Consider the following 20,737-nt stretch of genomic DNA (forward strand, 5'->3'; position numbering starts at 1 on the left):
CTAAAAACATATCCGATCGATTGATACCATGAATGAAAATTAGTCAAGTAGCCTATTAAAGACATGCCAAGAAATATTTTCGTGAAAAAATAAGTCTTGGAATCCCGAGTCTTATCCTTGTTAAGTACAATGTTTGAGGTCATTGACCCCAAATGGCACTACCTATTCCGATCATTGGCCATAACCTAGACGTACTTAAAACGGAGTGATTGACCTTTTGACATAACTCTGTCAGGGGGTCGGGTAAAAATACGAGTGAAAGGACGATGACCGCTTTTAAACTATCCACTTTAAAAATAAACAATCGGAAACTTGTCTTCACTGTAAACAGTTTAAATTTATCTTGAATACTGATATTAGATTAAAAAGGGCGCAAGCGCCATGCTTTTACGGTGACATTTAAGTCATTTTGATCCTTAAAGATGCATCTTTCATACTCATGTTCATCACAATCATCACTACATAGTATAAAACAAAGTCGCTTCCCATTGTCTGTCTGTCTGTATGTATGCTTAGATCTTTAAAACTACGCAACGGATTTTGATGCGGTTTTTTTTAATAGATAGAGTGATTCAAGAGGAAGGTTTATGTATAATTTGTTAACCCGTGCGAAGCCGGGGCGGGTCGCTAGTGTATTATAAAATACATGATTAAGCAAATATTGGGTACGTCGCAAATACATATTAAACAAATAACTAACACAGACTGTTTATCGTACAGGCGGCCTAGCCAAGGTGACGATCGCTTGCGCTTCGTCATCGAATCGCTTTGTGTCTCTATCACTCTTCCGTATTAGTGAGACAGTGACAGGTGCCTTTCGTTCGCTACGTAGCGCTACCGATTGGCATGTTGTCTACGAGGCCTGGTATGGCCGGTATGCTATCATTTTGCGGTTAATATCTGTTGTATGTAAATAACTACATATTTAGAAATTTTAAGATAGGTAATGCAAAAAATAAGAATCGATGGAATCGATGAACGGCCATTTTTGTTTATAGACGCTAAAACGGTTAATACATAGACTAGGAATCCTCTAGACTGAGTTTAGAGCAATTATTTCATGAAACCGATGCTGCCAAAAATACGGGGGTGCGGGGGGACGAGGTGAGCGAATCCCGTGCCGTGATTGGTCCGTTCAAAGACACGGACCAATCACGGCACGGGATTGACTCGAAGATGGAGTAAAACTACCGTATAAGTGGCAGAGGGGGTAGCGTTACTATGCTCAGTCTAGAGGATTCCTAGTCTATGGGTTAATATGAATCACTTCGGCATCTGCCCTTTGTTTAGTTTTGCAAAGTTATTCTCTTAGAAAAACGTTTAACTCATTCTAAATTAAACTCTATTTACTTAGCAATAAAAACGTTTCAAAACGCATTACGTATATTCAAAGATTCCAAATCCAAACAAAATTATTATCATAGAACACGTTAAACAGTTGATACGCGGAAATGATTCTATATTTAAAATAGCGGAATGTTAACAAACAAATATCTGTCCTTTTTTAGCTCGCGGCCGATCGGGCACGTCTGATCGTCTGTCTCGCTCGTTTAACACGGTTTTGCGACGTTGCTATCGTCCCAGATGATTCTGATTAGCGTAGTATATGTAGAGGGCCCACATGATTTTGTATGCATCAGGCGTGTTTAGATGACATAATAGTATGTTGGTATTTACAAACTGCTGCGTAATATAAATATTATCACTGTCAACGGGTTAGTTTACATTAATTGGGACATTATCTATGAAAAGGGACCTTATTGCCAATGGCGCTTACGCCGCACAGCGTCACGCGGCATTGTATTTATACCGGAGCATCGTTAATAATGGCGTAAGCGCCATCGACAATAAGGTCCCTTTTCATTGATAACGTCACAATTATTTATGTAAAATATGCACGTGCTTTTGTTGCGCATGTATTGTTAACCGATTTATAAAAAGAGGTTATCATCCATTTGACCCATTAGTGTGATATTGCTGGAATTTCACAATATCTGCATATGTTAGCATATTTACATTTGTTAATTAGACTGCTATTTAAACAGGTGTCTATGCAATCAATTGTTATTAATTAATTCAATCCAGTACGTGTTTAAAAAAATAACAAGACTTTTTTAATAGCATGTGTCCTCCTCAGACGGAATGGGTTGAAATATCTTTCATAATATTTTTTTTAGTATTGTGTTTACTATCTTATTTCCAATTTATTTAGGAACTCGTGTCATTCCGACAACTAAGTTACAATATGAAAAAAAAAAATCTAGGCATCGGTTTTTCCTGTCCTGTTCTCAGATAATTAATTACTTATATTCATAGTAACATACTTTAAAACAGAACTTTAAAAATCCTTTTTTTTACACCCTTCTTATCGTAAAATTAAGGAAAAATTACAAATTGCTTTTATTGTAGGCACTATTATTATATTGTCGCCACAAAAAATTATCGCACCATAATAAAATATCGCTCCACAAACAAACAAGTGTGAAAAATAACACATTATTGTACATATCTTGTGGTAACCACTTTTAAAGTAGGTACTTATGTAGATATTACAGCAGGAAAATCTTACACTTTGCGGCGCTTTACCACAGAAAGAATTTCCTGGACTTGTGCAAGAGATAAGGTGGGAAATTGCATCATTATCTTATGATATTACGTTAGTAACATTATAAACCAAGCTCCGCTTATACAGGGTGGAAAGATAATAAGTCGGGCCCTGGAGGGAAACTACCTTAAATCCTTAAGCTGGCTCATTTTACTTAAAGGAGACATTCCTTTATTTTTAAAAAGAAACAAAACTGCATTCAAAGATTTTCTAAAACTCGCTTGTCTCGCCCGGGACTCGAACCGACTAAAAATTCCAAAAAAATAAAAATTTTATTCTACTAGTCGATACAGTTAATGTTAATGATAACATTTCTCCAAGAAACATTAGGTCTTACGCTCGTCATAAAATCTAATATTTAGTACTCAAGATTTTTTTAGACAAGCCAAATTGAAGAAAAAAAGAAAAATACTTTGAATGCAGTTTTGTTTCTTTTTAAAAATAAAGGAATGTCTCCTTTAAGTAAAATGAGCCAGCTTAAGGATTTAAGGTAGTTTCCCTCAGGGTTGGGCAGTATTTCAATTACATGTATTTGAAATACGTATTTGAAATACAAATTAGTATTTTGTATTTGTATTTCAAATACTACCTCAAAAGTATTTTGTATTTGGTATTTCAAATACTGCACTCACATGTATTTAGTATTTTGTATTTCAAATACTTCAAGCTTCAAAATACATTTCTATAAATACATTTTATTAAATTCTATAATCCTAAAATGTCTAATCTCTCGCACAAGCTGTGAGCCGATCGTGAACCTCCGATCCAGCCGAGATACAATTTTCATTGGCTGGATACTGGATCTATATTAGGTCAACTTCTGCGGGGAACTTTTCGTTTAAATCTAGGGGATAGGGTCATTGCAGTAGTTTCCGTCCATGCACTAGTTTTCGACGACTTGACGGATTATCAAATATATATTTCATTTTTAATTTACTACTTTTTGCGAAATCTTCATCTTCCTCGCGTTGTCCCGGCATTTTGCCACGGCTCATGGGAGCCTGGGGTCCGCTTGGAAACTAATCCCAGTAATTGGCGTTGGCACTAGTTTTTGCGATAGCGACTGCCATCTGACCTTCCAGCCCAGAGGGTAAACTAGGGCCGTAATTGGAATTAGTCCGGTTTCCTCACGATGTTTTCACTTGTTGATGTTGACTGGTAAATATCAAATGATATTTCGTACATAGTTCCGAAAAACTCATTGGTTCGAGCCGGGGTTCGAACTCGCGACCTCCGGATTGCAAGTCGCACGCTCTTACCGCTAGGCCACCAGCGCTTCCTTTTTGCGAAATATCATTGTTATATGTAGACAGATATATTGCTTAGACGCCTTAGACATAAGGATTGAAATCAGTCCAAATTTGTGCAGGAATGTAGGTACATATTCAAATTTCGTCAAGTGGACGTAAACTAGAGCTGGACGAAAACTAGCGCAATGGCCCTATAAGTTTATATGAAAGGATATTCGTTAACGTTAAAACTAAATGCTTAACAAAAAAATAAATAAAGGTATATTTTGTAATTGAAATACATTATTTTAAACACTGTAATTTGTATTTTGTATTTCAAATACCCGTCACCAAAGTAGTTTGTATTTTGTATTTCAAATACTTTTAAAAATGTATTTTGTAATTTGTATTTCAAATACGTGGAAGCCAGTATTTTGCCCAACCCTGGTTTCCCTCCAGGGCCCGACTTATCTTTCCACCCTGTATAATATATTAGACTTTTTTCGATATTTTTTTATTATTGTAGATATTAAGAGCGAAAAACAGATTTCATAAAAAAAATTTAATGCTCCTAAATCTTGTAATAATTATAAATTCGAAAAAAAAAACAAATGAAGGGGGCATAGCTGTGGTTGATATACAACGAATTGTGTCCAAATACTCAAAATAAATTCAATAATGTTAATATCCAGAGAGGAAAATGAGGACTACGTTTGTATGAAAAGGCGATTACGCGCGGGTCCTCCACTTTCGTCTTAAATTGTACAAATTGTACAGTTCCTCTTTAGTCGCACGTAGGCAAAAGAGATATGTGGACTTGCTAAAGAGCTCCCACACACGGAAAGAGAAAGACACAAGCTTATGTTCAACAACGAATGTAACAAAGATGAATGTTACGTATGATACGAGTATATTGATCATTAGATTCAATAACTTGATTTTATATGTGTATGTGCGATTCCATTAAATGACGGACTGAGATACATATTTTATTGGTTCATAGTAACATACGATAACAAAACATATAAGGAATTACCAGATACTGACCGATGTGCAAAAATAGAACGTTTAGTCATTTATTACAAAGACAAAAAAATTTTGAAATCTTAAAACGTAATTAGACAAACATTGGGTTATTAATTACTAGCTTTTGCCCGCGACTTCGTCTGCGTACAGTTGTAGCTTATATTTTTATCCAATCTGCTTTTTATCGATTTTCCGTACAAACTTCCACCCCTCTTTTCACCCCTTTGAAGGATGACTTCTGGGATAAAAACTACCCTATGTCCTTCCCTCAATGACTCAAACAATATCTATACCAAATTTCAACTAAATCGGTTCAGCGGTTTAAGCGTAAAGAGGTAATAGACAGACATACAGACACTTTCGCGTTTATAATATTAGTATGGATTGGTAAATATACTAAAGGACCTAAAAGAGACATTCTTTCGAATTCCATTGCCAAACTGACATCTCTTTAACCTTGAAAATCTTAAACCTTGACCATAAAATATAACATTGATTACCCATCTAATTAACTAGTTATTAATAGTATATTTTCTTATCTGAAGAGTAACTTTAATCACTTTGTTTTGCTCAATAGTGGAGTCATTAGAGTGCAAATGCTGCCTCATCGTCATAACTAATCAGTTTTCAACATGTATTAATCCGTGGAACGCCCAGAACCCAGAACAGTACGGACGGAGTTAGTATCACACGTGTGATACTAGGGCGCTCCACGGGTTAAGTAGGATATTGTGTTGTTACATGCGAAGAACATTGTCATTAGTGTATTTTTGCAGATTTAAGGCATCAATAGGATCCCCAATTTGCACCAAAATACCCCGTATCGGTGCCAATCGGTCTGTGTTGTTTTCACAGCTGATACGGTGCACCGATAACATATCGCCGGCCTTGCGGTCGTATCTTATCGTGTTTATTTTATAGGCCATTTATGGACACGCGAACATGGCTTCAATATGCAACCTGTTGAAATCGACAACAAAAAAGAAGCTTGGTTGACGTAACTGGTGACCGGAGAGCTGGCGGTTGCGATACAGCGAGGAAATGCCGCCAGCATCCTTGGTACAACAATGCCTCAAGGGCCTATTTTAGATTTGCTAGTTATTAATTTAGTTTATTATTTGTACAGTTACTGTAATACCTCTGTATGTATCTATAGGTGCCTATATTTTCAACTCGTCCTAGAGGTCGTAATAAGTTCGTAAAAAACGGTATATATGTAATTATGCATTTTACCTAACTGTAAGGTGAGGATAAGGAAAATGATTCAGCGATTCCGTATTTGGTGCACTCGGGTGTTGACCGGTCGAGCCATTCTCGGCGTGCCGTATCACGTGCAGGCTGCCACGAGCGGTGACCCCTCGGGCACGGGACCCGAAATACGAACCCCCTCGTGCCGGCCTGCCTCGTGACTTGTATCCACGGCCACCTCCTCGCGAGTTGCCTTGTTGGGGTTGAGGATATCGACCATAGGAGTACTGTCGCGGACCCCTTTGATTACGATGCCGATGACCTCTGTACGAGTTGTGAGCAAAGCCTCTGTGGTACCTGTTAAAAGAGTTTTGTGAGCGGTACATACCCATGACCTCCGATTGGCTGGACGTTGTCGGCCTCGATACATCTTCGTCCTGCGCAGCCTGGATCGCATCCTTCAAGCTGCTGAAGTTCCGCGCCGCAATGATGGTGCTGAGCCTTGGATCCTTCAAACCATCTGTGAACTTTTTAATGCACATTTTTTCGTTCAGCGGCTTTAGCACATCATAACTCGCCGAATTACCTTCTGCCTGAGTTATAGTCAACTCAGAAAAAAGTTTCTCTATTTCGGATCCATACTGATCTATACTACGCCAACCCTGACTTATATTTTGAAGTCGGGAATGGATTGCTGTAAAGGACTTTTTAGGTAAAAGTGAGTTACGTAAATCCCTTATAAGTTGCTCTACGGTCGTATAAGTAGCTGACATACGTAATTTCGCACTTTCAGACAACCTTCCTTTTAACACAAATGTAATTAGCGACTTTTTACCTGTCTCGTTTAACATACCCGAATACATATCAACAGCATCTATTAATCTCTTTGTTGTTTCCTCAGTACCATCCATAAGTGGTATAAGACTACACGCTGACTTTAAATCGAACTCCATGGTGTCGAATTCACTGTATTCGCTATCGCTACTTGTAATTTCCTCTACCTCAGACTTTGAACATAACTCTAATATTTCGTTATGCAAACTAGTAATATTAGCATACAATTTGTTGGTCTCCTCAATAACTCCTGATTTTACGTCCTTTAGTAGGGAAAATTGTGCGATAAAATTATTACACCTATCTATAATATCATTAACTTTTGACAGTTGATTTTTTGTTATGTTACCTTCAAACCTTGATTTCCCTTTTTTAACTAAATATTTTCTTATTACGATTAACTCTTCGTAACATTTCAATAATTCATCTGCCATCACAAAATTATAACTACCACTTTAATATACCTACGTGTTTTAACTTACATTGGCGTCTCATTACTGTCCTTAATTTGCTTCATATGAAACTTTGTTCACTATATCACTTAGCAACAGTTGTTTCTCGGTCCGTTGAATTGTATCATAAAACAAAATCCGATACACACACTACACGATATACGTTATCCGTTAACACTTGACTCAAACACTTATAGGAGCCGTACGAGCAGCACGCTGCAGCTCAGCTAGAGCGACCTCCTGGCGCATCCATTTCTTGTGGGTTTTCTTACACCTTCTGTACAGGGCGTAGCCTCCTCCAATGACGAATAAGACGAGCATTATACCCAGGATAATATTAGTGGTACTTGCGTGGAATCGAAGTTCGTCGGTGCCCGCAGAAGCCTTATTGTCACCTCCGGCCGCAGTTTGTGCGATGATAACCTCTTCTTTTGATTTTGTAGCCCCCATGATGAAACTTTGAATCAGCAACAGCGTAACCACTTAACCGTGAGAAACAGCATTACATTATTTAATTGTTCTATTAATCGTCCACTTGAGCATGTTTACATTGTAACTAATTGAGCTCTCAATATCACTCGGTGACTGACCGCACGCGCGACACCGTATATGGCAGGATCGCCATGTAAGGTGAGGATTCGGAGCTGAGTACAAACAAGTGTTCAGCTATAATGATGATTTATTACTGCCCTAAATACATTAGTAAATGGTCCTTATATATATCCTATGAACTACGTACATAACTATATCTAGTATACACTACAAACCAAAGCCAAATGTCTCATTTTTCAAAGTGTATATTTATTTTTTAGTAACGGAAGCGAAAGAGGTGTGTCAGGATCGTAGCAAGTGGAAATCCGTGGTCTTTGCCTACCCCTCCGGGAAATAGGCGTAATTATATGTATGTATGAATGTAAGTACATATATTTATTTATATACAAAATTAATTCAGGCAACAAGTCCCATATTACATATACGTTATATACTATAACATATGTAAATAAAGGTATGTAATTTTATAAACTTAAAAACTAAACACTATTTTGGCGACAGAACGGCGTGGTGTGGCACATATGACGACCACTGTTATTTATATGTATATCTACGTTACATTTTATCATTACAATTTCACAATTTCACGATTACAATTTATCATGCTTTTATTGCTAAGCCTTCCTGTCAGTTATATTGATGATGTAAAAACTTTTGTAAATGAATAGTGTACCTACATCACAGAATAAATAATAGTACCTAGGTACAGAAGACTCACTCTCTAACAAAACGCGTCTATTACGATCAGCACAGATATGGCCGCTAGGTGGCGACAGCGCCACGCGCGGCTTATGGCTAGCCACCAAAATTGCTGTGGAACGGATGTACTTTTAGCTACGCGACAGCAAAGCGACGAAATCGCGGAGTGAGCCACGCCTGCCTACATACTAATTACTTCATCTATAACATCCTAAACTAATTAAAATTAGCTATTATTACAATAAAATTAAAATTGACATTTTGTCAAGTAGTACTATTAGTTATTCTGTGGTTTTGCTTGGCACCAAAATAATAAAATTCATGTGACAAACATGCTTATACTGTAAACTAAATTTCGTCTAATCTTTGGTCAACCAACTCGCTCGTGATGAAGCGAGTGCGCGATAATAATAATACCCGAGTTAGAAAGAGACGGGTATAGGGATATTAAGTACTCTTAGCACGTGTTGAAATTAGAAATTAAACTGATTTAGATTTATTATCTCCTGGTACTTAGAGGTTTCACAGTTCGTCTTTGTTCGAATACCTATTAATAAGAAATTATCGTTATAAGATTTTAAAGATTAACTAATTGCTATTAAATTAAACAGAAAAAAAAGCCTAACTTCGCCTAGTCATTTTTTTTTTGAAGTGAAAACTTCTTTAGCGGCGCTGTGCACTTTTTGTGATGGGGAAAAAATGTTAAACTCGTAACAGGTGTCACGTGACCGTAAGACGTAAGACGGACACGTGACCTGATCGAAAACTTTTACTTCAATGTCATTGAGTTTTCCTTTATTGATTTAAATGCCATCTAGTGACTCCCTCTAACTGCTATTAATATAACTCGAGTGCTAACAGTGATGTGCTTAGGGGTTTCAAGTAATGCGACGAAATAACGCTAGATGGCGTTAACCTCAATTATACATAGTGCTGCAGACATTTTGCACTAGTCATTGAGTTTTCACTTCTGGCGGCACTCCCGGAGTGCAACCCGTTGTTTTTTTAATTTTATAACATATTCCAAATCCTAATTACCAAACGCCCATGATACACATTTATAGTGGAATAATGATGTAATGCTAGTTTAGGCTAAGTTATGTCGTAAAGGCGAATAATTAAGGGTACGTATTTTTAAGAACTCTTATTTTCAATGAACTGATAACGGCATATTCAAAATTTCAAACACATTTTGGTTGAAATAGATTTTCCAACCACTTACGTACATAAAACTCTTTTACGTCTTATAATATCCAAGTACGTATTAAACCTCCAATACATAGTTTGGATCTATGCCAATACCTGTATTAGTTCCCGATGGACAGTTACTCAGGATATAGTGCGAGCGTCGACCGTATAATGCTTATGTTGTTGTATACAGGAAGGGTCCGAATAACTTGAACAATTTGAGAAACACGTACCTAAAACCAAAATATATTTAATTTTTACATGCTTTTATTTAACTTTCAATGTTTGTTCGGGTCAAATCCTGTACGGTTACCATCAGTTTGTCACTGACATAAACGCCGTCGAGAACGTAATTTACTTTCTATACATCTCGCTCACACTCGCATATTAGTTCAAACGGGATGTATAGAAAGTAAATTACGTTCTCGACGGCGTTTATGTCAGTGACAAACTGATGGTAACCGTACTGTTATATAGATTAGACTTACTTTCCATTACTCGATTGATCTGAAACTTCACATACATAATGTAAGTTGGGTGACAATGTAATATTATGGTACTATCGAGCTGATCTGATGATGGACACAGGAGGTTGTCATAGGAACTGTGATAAAACAATGCTAAGTTAGAATTGTCTCGATGAGTATTAATTGCCTGTTGAAAGAAAAGTACAGTCAGCGATAAAAGGTTGTATCAAAAATGAAAATTTTGATAAAAATCTTATTATTAAACCGTGGACCGCGGTGCAAGTGCGCACTTTTGGACGAAGTTTATGGAACAACCTAAACACAATACCAATTTTAGAACTATTGTGTTAGGTGAATCAACTTTTTCTTGTCACTCGTTGCCATGGTTACTTTCTCCTGGGTCACTCTTTGAAACCCGATTTTTAGACATTTAAATTCACCAAACACGCTTTTTTATGATATAAACCCTTTCCATTGAGAGTCGTCTAACGAGCGTGTCAGAAGAGGTGGTGTATAATGTCTTCTAACAAACTATGCTGTCTCTTGGCTGACCGGACAGAATAACAACAAGAAATAGTTGATCCACCCTACTGCATACTTACGGGTTATTTAGCGCCTGTATTTATTACGCAAGATTGAACGCTTACGGGACGTGGATGCGTGTTTCATAGCGGAACAAAATTACATACAATGCTCTAGGTTACGACTGTGAGCTAGTTAGGTCAATAAAACGTATTGTGAACGGTACTTATTCATAAAGTCACAAGTGGTTAAAATTAGCACAATATAGCTGAACCTCACAATGAAGCCACGTTAATTTAAATAAGTGTCATTAAGTAATGATGTCGAGTAATTACTTAGTTAATGGGGCAGAACCCAAAATTAAATAGTCATTTAAACGTTGGACTCGACTATACTATCCACAAACAAAACACAATAACACAACATACATTCATTCTGCATACATACTTTAATTCAACATACATTCTGTGTAAATAATTTAAATTTTAATGTAATATGGATCATTAGCTATCTGCAATAAATAATATAAATGAATGAATGAAAACTAATCATCAGTGTCTTTTTAAAATGAGAGTGTAACTGCGATTGTATGACGGCGGCTGTTCGTGAGACTCTTAACTAGTTTTAGGCTGCGTCTCCACTAGGGATGAGCGAGGAAGCGTAGCGGGGGATGTGTTTGTTAAGAACCAATGCTCGTAGAATCACTTCATTTGTTTTCCTCGCTCAGCGTGTATAGTGATTCTAATATTTGTTCTTAAAGCACATATGTATATGCTTCGCTACGCATCCTCGCACATCTCTAGTGAAAACGCAGCCTTATACGGCGTGTTTCTAATTGTTTAACAGAAATCATTACTTAATGAACCTCCAATTATTGGAAAAAGGCTTTAAAATTTAAGAAATATGTTCACTACATTATCGGATATTTAGTTCAGTGTTTGTATTGCCATACGACATGACAGACCTAAAGAAAAGAAAGTTATAGTGTGGGTCTTCGATATACGGTTACGAGTTTATTGTTCGTGCTAATAAAGTGTGGTGAAGTTTTTATAAAGGAAATTAAAGTAAGTTTATTAAGCCATTTTCTGTAGGTACTTAGTGTGGGTGAGGGATTGGAAAGATTTTTCTTAAACTTATAGTAAAACTCTAGGTTTAGTTAAAATATACAATATACATATTTCGGAGACAGTGGTCACACTTACCTTTAGTTATACCATATGTATGTAATTAGACAAATACTTACATACGACTTTGAGTTTGAACATTTTGAACTAGGTTGATTTGTGCAAGATAGTTGTAGGTGTTGATGTTAATCATAATAAATGTTAATTTATTATTCATTTATTTATTATTTATTGAATTTAGGGGGTTCATTTACAATAAATAAGTCGGCGTATCCTTTTTTAAGTCATATGGGTACTTAAGTCAAATTATATCTGGCTATTTGCCTATTTCAGCTCCAAAGCATGCTTAAAAATGCACACTAAATTCCTTAATTCTGCTAGTCATCGTATCGCTGAACACGATCAATACACTGTTAAATATTTTATAATTACACTTTTATCGAATCAGGAAGTCACACACGATGTGTTAGCATGCTAAACATTAACGCCGAATTATCATGCACGTATACATGCCATATGCATATGCAATTATGCATACCTAAGCAAGGGCTTCATCAGGGTTGGGCAGTATTTCAATTACATGTATTTGAAATACGTATTTGAAATACAAATTAGTATTTTGTATTTGTATTTCAAATACTACCTCAAAAGTATTTTGTATTTGGTATTTCAAATACTGCACTCACATGTATTTAGTATTTTGTATTTCAAATACTTCAAGCTTCAAAATACATTTCTATAAATACATTTTATTAAATTCTATAATCCTAAAATGTCTAATCTCTCGCACAAGCTGTGAGCCGATCGTGAACCTCCGATCCAGCCGAGATACAATTTTCATTGGCTGGATACTGGATCTATATTAGGTCAACTTCTGCGGGGAACTTTTCGTTTAAATCTAGGGGATAGGGTCATTGCAGTAGTTTCCGTCCATGCACTAGTTTTCGACGACTTGACGGATTATCAAATATATATTTCATTTTTAATTTACTACTTTTTGCGAAATCTTCATCTTCCTCGCGTTGTCCCGGCATTTTGCCACGGCTCATGGGAGCCTGGGGTCCGCTTGGAAACTAATCCCAGTAATTGGCGTTGGCACTAGTTTTTGCGATAGCGACTGCCATCTGACCTTCCAGCCCAGAGGGTAAACTAGGGCCGTAATTGGAATTAGTCCGGTTTCCTCACGATGTTTTCACTTGTTGATGTTGACTGGTAAATATCAAATGATATTTCGTACATAGTTCCGAAAAACTCATTGGTTCGAGCCGGGGTTCGAACTCGCGACCTCCGGATTGCAAGTCGCACGCTCTTACCGCTAGGCCACCAGCGCTTCCTTTTTGCGAAATATCATTGTTATATGTAGACAGATATATTGCTTAGACGCCTTAGACATAAGGATTGAAATCAGTCCAAATTTGTGCAGGAATGTAAGTACATATTCAAATTTCGTCAAGTGGACGTAAACTAGAGCTGGACGAAAACTAGCGCAATGGCCCTATAAGTTTATATGAAAGGATATTCGTTAACGTTAAAACTAAATGCTTAACAAAAAAATAAATAAAGGTATATTTTGTAATTGAAATACATTATTTTAAACACTGTAATTTGTATTTTGTATTTCAAATACCCGTCACCAAAGTAGTTTGTATTTTGTATTTCAAATACTTTTAAAAATGTATTTTGTAATTTGTATTTCAAATACGTGGAAGCCAGTATTTTGCCCAACCCTGGGCTTCATGCTTCAGCGCACTGACGGCATGCGCTTGGAGTTTTATATCACACGTGATAGATGTACATTTTCAAATTACTTAATCCATTTTGGGTTATAGGACTGACAACCCTTAAATTCCATCAAAGATAAGTCGTTTACACCCCTGCGAATCCAGCGTACAGTCGCCATCAGATATATCGGAGCGGCCGAGGTGCTCACAAATATCTGAACACGTTTATATTGTCAAGGCGTTAGATGTTAGGCGCTCCGATATATCTGATGGCGACTGTACTTGTTTCGCTATATACTGGCCATGGTAGAAGCGCAAAGGAAGGTGCGAAGAGCTGCGCAGTCTATTTCAGTCGTCACGGCCGTGGCAACACGATGGAACTGCCAAATCAGGGCACAGTGTATTAGTGGCCAGGGATTTTGTAGGGCTATAGTTGGGACTGACAACCCTTAAAGGCCATCAAAGACGAGTCTTTTACACGGACGATTACAGGATACTTAATAGCACACTGACTAGAAGCCCACCACCAGGTTATATATCATAGATGCGCTCAGGAAGATGAGCAGAGCTACGCAGTCTATTTCAGTCGTCACGGCCGTGGCAACACGATGTAACTGCCAAATTAGGGCACAGTGTATTAGTGGCCAGGGATTTTGTGGGGCTATAGTTAGGACTGACAACCCTCAAACACTTCTACAAATCCAGTTGTTAAGTCACTATACTGGTTGTTATGATAGATGCGCTATGCGCTCAGGAAGATGCGAGGAGCTGCGCGGTCTATTTCGGTCAACACCGGCATCACGGCCGTGGCAATAGGATTGAACTGCCAAATTAGGAGACACTCACGTGTATTAGTGGACCAGACATTTTGTAAAGCTAAACTTAGATGACGGACGACTTTGTAATAGGAGCCCTTTAAAATGCAGTTCACTCTCTTCTAATTTCTGTAGGTTTTGCATTTTTAATTAAAAGTTTTCGAGTGATTTAAAGCGGTAGCGCTTAATTAATAAATATTAATTCTTTGGCAAAAAATAGTATTTTTGGTAAGAACTTTTATCGCTGACTGTACTTTTCTTTCCACCGGCAACTAATACTCATCGAGACAATTTTAACAAACCCAAATACAGTTGGTTTGCGTTGTTTTATCACAGAGTTGCCAAGGCCACCTCCTGTCTCCGTCAGATTAGTTCCATGTCATAATAATATTGCATTGTCATCCGATTTACGTATGCAAAATTTCAGCTCAATCGGAAATCGGGAAGTGTGTCAAATTCGGCTTCCAAGATCTGACCCACACTAACATAATAACAGGGACCTATTGTATGGAAAAAGCCTAAGGCCCACTTGCAGCATCCCACTAACCCGGGGTTATGCGATTAAACCGTTAAGCAAGTGTCAAATTGTACTGGTACCCATGGTAAAGATGGTAACACTAGGTTTAATCGGTTAACCCCGGGCTAGTAAATGGTGCAAATGGCCCTATTAGTATTAGCTTGTATTTTATTATGCAATTGGCCCTAGGACAAAGCTTGTAGAAAGGCTCCCCAAGAATATAAAAATTAAAATGCAACAATTTTTGGCCCGCTACAAAATTCATGAGGCATCCCGACCGCAGGGTGAACTGGGGCGGGTTGCATTCGGTCCCAGAAGTAGGTCACGAAACTGGGTCGAGCGGGGTGCAGCGTGTCAAGGGCCGGCCGCACCCTGACGAACTCTTTGTTTCTTCTTGATTCAGGTTCAATGGTTACGTCGGAAGAGGAATCAGTTACCTGCAAGAATCTGCTGGTTGTATGTACCTAAGTTACATATGATCATACATCGGGGTTTTCGGTGCGGTAATGTTTTACACTAGCCAAATAACAGGTAAAAACTGTAAAAAACGATACTAATTTAACATTTATAAGCACATTTGGACCTTACTAACCTACGTTTAATTCATAGTTTGGTAATTATTATACAATAAACAAAGTTATAAATACACGAAATCATTCCCGCACCGAAAACCCCGATGTATGCATATGGTTATGGTGTTATCTGTGCAAAATTTCAAAAATGAAGGTCCTTCTGGATATTCTGTGAGTTCTATTATATTTTGTTAATATGTTTCATGTGCTGTTGGTTTTCCAATAAATAAATAATAATTAATATTAATAACTTAGGTAATTGCTGTTTCAAAAATGTATCGGGGACTACTGTAAACTCAACCCGACAATGCGCGGCTCACTTAACAAGCATACCAATAGGCTATTACGAGTACAAGTGTACACTGTACATATACCAACAAAGTAAGTAACAAAGGAAACATACAAAAATACCTATTTTCATTGATCTTGTGATTTTGTGAATAATATTTGAAAGGAGAACTCTCCCACAAAGGCATTTCAAGTGTTTTCATGTACTTCCAACAAAATTAATTCCTTCCTTAGATTATTTCTTCAATTAATTCCTTCTAAAGATTCTGTTTTTGAAATCGGACAGATAAATTGAAAACCTCCTTCATTTACATTTCAATCAAATCTAAATTGGTAGACTTGAAAATTACATCATTGGTAGGGATTTGTTCTTGACCTCGTGACCTACTAACCTTTAAAATGAGTTCCTGGAGGAAAGATCTGGTGTTACGCAATATGGGTTGACTGATAGAAATTGCCATAAAGTATTAATTTCAGCTTTATATTCAGTAAAATTTACATAAATAATGCATATTAAATGAGTTAGGTATATATAGTATTAATTTCAGCTTATATTCAGTAAAATTTACATAAATAATGCATATTAAATGAGTTAGGTATATATAGCCGACATATGTTTTCAAAGATGTCTTAATTTTTTTAAATGTTTGAAGTAACCTTGTTGACGTTGTTGGAACTTATCATAGTTATTTTGTTAATTTTGTATGGTTGTATGACCATGTTTTTTTGTATAAGTAAATTTGTATGAGTTATCATCACATACCGTTAAATTCACGGTAACATCAAAAGCCAACGTAAAACGAGAAATCTGCAACCTTTATTAACGCGGAAGTGAAAATTCCCACTTACTCGCGAAACGGCAGCCATTGTGTTATATTTAGAAGGGCGGAGGGGGGAGATAAGCGCAGCGGGACGCAAATAGACTCGGTTAAATACCTTTAAATGGGTTATATTATACAAATATGTACACTTGTAGGTGTGTTTACCAAAATAACAAAATAAATGGATTTTAAAGGATGGGTTATAATTTGAGGTTTTGCACGCGTCATACACAGTGGATTCAAATTCAATGAAGCTGGATGTAGGTTTCACTACATAGTATAAAACAAAGTCGCTTCCCGCTGTCTGTCTGTCTGTATGTATGCTTAGATCTTTAAAGCTACGCAATGGATATTGATGCGGTTTTTTTAAATAGATAGAGTGATTCAAGAGGAAGGTTTATGAATAATTTGTTAACCCGTGCGAAGCCGGGGCGGGTCGCTAGTAAGATATAAACATAAAAAAAATTAGGGCCGATTTCTTGAAATTAAACAGGCATGATATTTTGCATATGCCTCTCTGACTTTAAAGTAGGTATGCACCTTACTTTTGACGCTAATGTTTTTAAAGATGGCGGCTTTAATCAGAATACCAGAGGATTTAAAATCCCTACCCAAAGCGTAATTTAATAATTACACTATAGTTAAGTGTAGTGTGTTCGTTGACTAAGTTAGAGTTAGACCAAGATAAGTCTGCAACGATTTTGATTAGCACACGCAGTGCAAGTGTTATTTATACGTCATAATTTCATAGAAGGTTGACGTTTAAAGTAACACTTGCACTGCGTGTGCTATCAAAATCGTTGCAGACTTATCTTGGTCTAACTCTAGATACGAAACACTAGTCACATATTTTTAATTTTTAATAAGCAGAAACCCTTGCGAACGATGCTATGCTATTTAACTTAGAATGAATTTAAAAGTGGAAGTAGAGTTGCTAGCTATGGATGAGGTCTTGGTGGCTGAGATGGCAGAGCGCTGGTGTGTCGATCCAGAGGCCGTGAGTTCAAGTCGCACCCAAGACAGTAATTTTTCCACTTTTAAATTTATACTAAAGTCGTTTGTTTTACTATCTGGCCATTTCAGTGAGTCAGACAATAGCTATTTACATAGCTTTTTACGAGAATTAATAGCTTTAACATAAATTTATTTGTTCACGTTCGTTAAAGTTAATTAATTAGTGCCGTAGTTAATGCGATTAACAATGCCGCGTAATTATATTTCAAGCTAAGTAGCCAACATTTATCTATGCAAACCATCGAATTTGTGTGCTTTGTTCACACTTTCATAGTCACAGACAATCTAGGAAGTAGTAGGTACGAGTCATTTCTCTAACAAATTTCAAAAGTATTATAGTCCCACCCGGAAGAAACACGTGGCAAACCAAGAATAAGCGGGCATCTCGCTCGTTTTTGCCCAGAACGTGCAAGTTGTGGAATGAGCTACCTTCTGAGGCGTTGCCCTTGCACTATGACATGGGCTTCTTCAAGAAGCAGGTATTTAGGGTTCTTAAAGGTCAGGAACGCATAAGTGGCTCCTCTGATGTTGCTTATGTCCATGGACGTCGATGACTTCCCATCAGGCGGATCGTCTGCTCGTTTGCTTCCTATTTTACATAAAAAAAAAACATAAAACTCCACATACTTTAATAAACTCGGTCAATAAGTAAAATATAGGTAAGTAAGGGAAACAACGTCAAATACGTGTTTCTCCCCCTTGCCTCAGTTTTGTGTCCCATTTTGCAATTTTTATAATAATGATGGTATGTCATTCAGGCATTTTTGCGTGCCACATGAGTGGGTATATTAATAGGATTTATCTACTGGTCTCTGAAAAGTCTGAAATGTATGTTACCATTATAAACGGAAATAGATGTCATATATGTATTACAGAAAAAGTGATGAAGTCACTTTACTTTAATATATTATGACATCTATATCAGTTTATAATTTATATATAGTTAGTGTGGCTACTTAAAAATCACAAATCTAAATAGTTAATAAAATGATTTGATTTGTTCCCAAAGTTGTTTATGTTACCATTAACAATTGTTACCAAGCTGATACGACACAGTTTAGTCAAAACAGCAACCTGTGCTAGTTTTACATAAGATTACCTATTTCCACGTTTCCTGTCAGGGGTCGGCGCACTGAACTTTAAATTATCGCGTGTCGGCCATTGTGATACATTTTATTGGTATAACATGTTAATTTGTATTTTAGTCTACTACGGTATTCCTTTATGTAGATAAGTTTGTGGCTTGTGGCATTTTATCATCGTGTTAAAAGTAGTCAAAAATACTGCACCGATTTTGATGAATTTGTGGCCCGGACTTATGTATGTTAAGTCCCATTTAGACAGTTCATGCAATTTGCAATTTTCTTAAATTCATTGTACTCTGTAATGCAATGTATCGATCTCTAAATCGGGCTTTACATTTTGACTGAGTTCTTACTCGTATTCTTAATAACATGAGGAATCATAAGAATATTTAGTGTTTTTACATAATTGGATTTATTGAAATAAACAAATTAATTGTTGTATTGATGTAACTTTTAGTTATTGTTATTGAAATAAAGAAATTTAATATTATAATTACAAAGTCACTTATCTACATTTACTTTTTTTTTTTCAATTTACCTTTTAGCTAAATGAGGCTTCACCTATTCATGTCTGTTCCCAAATCAAAAACCGTCAAACAATTACAATCTACACACACATGTGTTTAAAACATTTCTATCCTTTCTTCGTTTATCGGGTGAAATTTCTATCCTTTCTCTTTATCGGGTGAAAGTAGGATTAAATTTAGATAACCAATTTACATAAGGAAACACAAAAACTATTTTTTACATCATCGCTCGGATCACGCTTTTAACTATACAAAATGTGAATTACCTCCCACCATTGAATCTGTACCACGTTTTCTATTACCCACTTTATAAAGGCATGAAGGCCACAGAATGTGACCTAAATACATTTTACTTTGTTCAATGACGTATCGATTTATGCAGCTGTCGCTCGCACTATGCACTGTTCCCAGTTCAGGTGTGTCATTATAACTTAAATCAGGCGTGGCTCACTCCGCGATTTCGTCGCTTTGCTACAGGTAGCTAAAAGTACATCCGTTCCGCCCCAATTTTGGGGAAAGCCATCAGCCGCGCGTGGCGCTGTCGCCACCTAGCGGCCATATCTGTGCGTTTTGTTAGAGAGTGAGTCTTCTGTACTTAGTACTATTATTTATTCTGTGCTTACACTACTAAGTGTCACTAGCACCATCCCACTAACCCGGAGTTAACCGGTTAAACCGTAACCCAGTGTCAAATTGTACTGGTAACAATGGTAACTCCAGGTTTAACCGCCTGACCCCGGGTTAGTGAATGATGCAAGTGGCCCTTACAAAGTTTTTGTTAATTTTTTATCGGCGGAGGTAAACAAGTACACGGCCCGATGGTAAGCGGACAGACAAGATATCAGAAACTGTCCGGCAAAGATAAATGTATCATTACAATCAGGTGGGCTGTATGCTTGTTTGCTACCAACTTGGTATAAAAAAGTTACCTGTCTTATTTCTATCTTAGTTTTTGCAGCCCTCGGGGCCCCGTTATGCTCTCGCTCAAGCAAAGGCCACTAGCGACCTAGAAACCTAGTATTCCTAGTAGAGACCTATTGACCTATAACGGTGTTTGTCCGAACTTATCAGGTTTTCAATGAGATGAATGGGTTTATGTTAAGAAGATCCTACTTACGTATGTGATCCTAGTACAGTGAAATTAACTGTACCTATGTAGGTAATAAGGGTCGATATTTAACTAATCATACTAAAGGCGTGTTTTATCCCTTTCTTACAAAAGCAAGCATAAGTCAAAATGACAGATTAAAACAAACGATTAACAGCTACAGATGTAGTGCATAATTATTTTCCATCGTATTTTCACGGAAACGTACGAACGTGTTTTGGTTATTTCAGTCAGTCTCTCAGTTAAAATTAACTTCTCCTTCTACATAGTTATAATTAAACATATATATATTTATACAGTCAACAACCCTATTGGACTTATGTGCTTATTGTGTCTTTTTTTTTTCCTTGTTTGTTTTGTTTTGTTACTGTGTTTTGCGACAA

At 36.9% G+C, this 20,737-nt stretch overlaps 1 protein-coding gene across 1 annotated transcript in view; it reads left to right on the top strand.

Annotated features, from left to right (window-relative positions):
- The window catches only part of LOC134659228 (uncharacterized), a 74,993-nt gene that overhangs the window by 35,004 nt on the left and 19,252 nt on the right, over positions 1-20,737 (top strand). The gene's annotated exons all lie outside the window — the stretch shown is intronic.

The sequence above is a fragment of the Cydia amplana genome, chromosome 24 (genome assembly GCF_948474715.1).
Source record: "Cydia amplana chromosome 24, ilCydAmpl1.1, whole genome shotgun sequence".
In the NCBI taxonomy this organism is placed as follows: Eukaryota; Metazoa; Arthropoda; class Insecta; order Lepidoptera; family Tortricidae; genus Cydia; species Cydia amplana.